Below are 3,192 nucleotides of genomic sequence, written 5' to 3'. Positions count from 1 at the left end.
TTGTTTAGATAATTGTAGATTAATTTTTGTTATTATTTTATTTTAGGTTTAGATTTTATTTAGGTTTTTTTTATTAATCAAAGAATTTATAGAAACAAAAAAAAGAAGATAGTTTAAATGTTTTAGGCCCAATTTACAAAAGCCCCATTTCATCTTTTATTTTATTAACTTAACTTTAGTATAAGTCAAACAAAAAACAGTACAAAAAAGTTTGTCTTCAAGTTCTCTCTCTCCCAAGTTTGCTGTCCAAACAGCTCCTATACCAGTCCAAAATTGTTGCAGAAAAGCATCCCACGCCTCTGCTTTGTCTTGCTACACCTGCACCATCAAACCTGCACCTTGCCTGCTCCAGCCTCCAATCTGTCCAAGAAACCTGCACAAAAGCATTTCATATCAGTCCAAATCTTGCACTAAATTGGCAACACAAGTCCTGCATACAAAAAAACATTAATCAGTATACCATAAGTGTTCAAAATCAAACTTTAATTTCCCCCCCAAAATGTATTCTGATTCATCTATATAACAGAGGGCGAAAAACGATTCATGGGGGGAGCCACGAAAAAACTCAGAAAAAAAACTCTACTTCATTATCTCTTCAGTTCATCTCATGATGAACACAAACCTTCCAGCAATCTTCAAAACCGAAAAACACCACCACCCTTTCTGAAACTAAACCAACCTGTGTATCCTCGCATCTGAAATAAACCATTCCACACCAATATCTTATCAGTAACTCTGTCCTAACTTCATACTCAGAACCTTATCTCAAATAGCTATTTCAAGTTCATCACAAACCTCACTGTAATCCCCCAATTACATCCAATCCACCGATTTCCTTCAAATCCGGCCTCTACCTTAACTAACCTGACAAACCGCAATAAAACCATCACACAAACCGAGTCACACTCACGCTCAGAAGTCAATACAACAAAAGCTCAGTAACAACATAAGCGAATCCAGAAGAGAAACGAACATACTCAAGGAGAAGAGGATTCGAACAGAGTAACGAGTACTTACTTTCATTAGCTTTTTATTTTATGCTTGCAACACCATATAATCTTCCTGTAATATTTGAATCTTAATGGTTTGGGGTTTAAATTTGGGGATGAATGGGTGTTAGGGTATTTGTTTGATTGCTTCACTTTACCTGTTTGTTGTGTTTGCGAAATCGATTTGAACTTGAGAGAGTGCATTGAGCTAAGAGATCGAGAGAATCAGAAAATGTTTCGTCGTTGTGTTGTTGTTGAGAGGTAGAGAGGAGACCCGTTTTTTGAGAGAGATGAGAGAGTTTCGTCGCGAGAGAGAAGGTGAGATCGATAAGATTGTTGCTGCTGTATCGTTTTTTTCCCAGAAAAACGCAGTAATGAGTGAGAGAATAACGAGAGGAAAAGAGGCGGATTCCCTTGTGTATCTTTAGGGTTTTTGTTTTTTTGTTTCTTTGTTGTCATTATTGGGCCTCAGTGTTTGGATTCTGATCCAATGTCCCATGCTACACCCCCTATTACCGCGTATACCTGTTTTTGGACCAACTAATTTTTATTGGGCCTCAGTCTGATGGGCTTTTCACTTCTACTTTCGAACCTCCTTTATTTATTGTTCTATTAAAATTGGTTTATTGTTATATGTTTCTACAAATTTTGTTTATGTTTTATTTTAATTTATGATTGAAAAATACAAAAAATATTTTACTATATTAGATTAGTTAAAATTTGTTTCTCATTTTTAAAAAACTAAAAAAATATGTTATAATTAGAATTTTATTTCCCCTTTTATTGTTAAAAAACACTAAAAATAAATTATATTAATCTCAATCCAAAAATCAATAAATCTTGGTCCAACGCCAAGTCGCTTCAAATAAACTTCTCGATCCAACGTCGAGTTTCTTTTCAAAAATCTTTTCTTTTAATTAAATCAAAGTGATTAAGTGACAAGGGGTGAACACCTCTTGAATACCTTCGATCCTTTGAATCAAACAATAAAAGGCTTTCTTAAATAAATCGAGAAATCAAGTGACAAGAAGTGCACACCTCTTGAATACCTTGATTTTCTTGAACCAAAACTCTTTAATTAATCAAAGTGATCCTGTGACAAGAAGTGCACACCTCTTGAATACCTTGATCCTTTGAATCAAAATACATCAATCAAACCAAGAGATTGAGTGACAAGGGGTGCACACCTCTTGAATACCTTGATCTTTTGAATCTAAAACACTTAATCAAACCAAAAGATCCTGTGACAAGGGGTGAACACCTCTTGAATACCTTGATCTTTTGAATTAAAATACATTAATCAAACCGAAAGATCTTGTGACGAGAAGTGCACACCTCTTGAATACCTTGATCTTTTGAAACAAATTAATTAACAAGGACAACAAGTGACAATGGGGCTCGCTCCTGTTCAATACCTTGGGTAAAGACGCGCTAGGTGAACACCTATGCTCAATCCTTTGCTAAATGTCCCTTTAAAACATAATCTCAATTTCATTCAACCTTTTTGCCTTAGGGCTTTTTTTAAAACTCTTTTCATAAACGAGACACTTATCCAATTTTCAATACGAACATACTTCCACATGTGAAGATCGAACATCTTCCACTCGAATGCGATGATGGCCAGAATCATGTCTTATCTTGATTTAGTCATTCATTCTTGTAGTGATATCATATCCATGTGCGCGTAGTATTTCCATTTGAAAGCGATCGAGTACCTCTCGCTAAAATCAACCAACAAACATTTCGTGGTTCTAGCCCGAACTACGATTGCTCTGACTTTCCCATTGCACTAGGGAATACGTAGGCACAAGATACAAACGTCTTGGCGAGCATAATAATAAAAATCTTTTCTTTTTCTTCATAATAATAAAAAACCTAAAAAACTCTTTCTTTTATCTTTCTTCGATTAATAAGCAAAAGGAACATAAACATTACGCTAACACTCAAACACAAAACTAACTAAACGGGTCCCATCGAGTACGATGGAGGTGAGGGGTGCTAATACCTTCCCCTTGCTTAACCGACTCCCGAACCCAAATTTGGTTACGAATGACCAACTATCCTTTTCTTTTCTCTTCGTGGGTTTTATCGATATTTTCCCTTTCCTTTTGGAATAAATAAAGTTCGGTGGCGACTCTGTTGATACTTCGAGCGCACGAAAACGCTCGAGTCACATTTTTACAGCTACAGAAAGTGGCGACTC

This window comes from Vicia villosa, linkage group LG2 (assembly GCF_029867415.1).
Source record: "Vicia villosa cultivar HV-30 ecotype Madison, WI linkage group LG2, Vvil1.0, whole genome shotgun sequence".
Taxonomy (NCBI): Eukaryota; Viridiplantae; Streptophyta; class Magnoliopsida; order Fabales; family Fabaceae; genus Vicia; species Vicia villosa.
The sequence above is the reverse complement of the archived record's forward strand: the minus strand, read 5'-3'. Positions refer to the sequence as shown.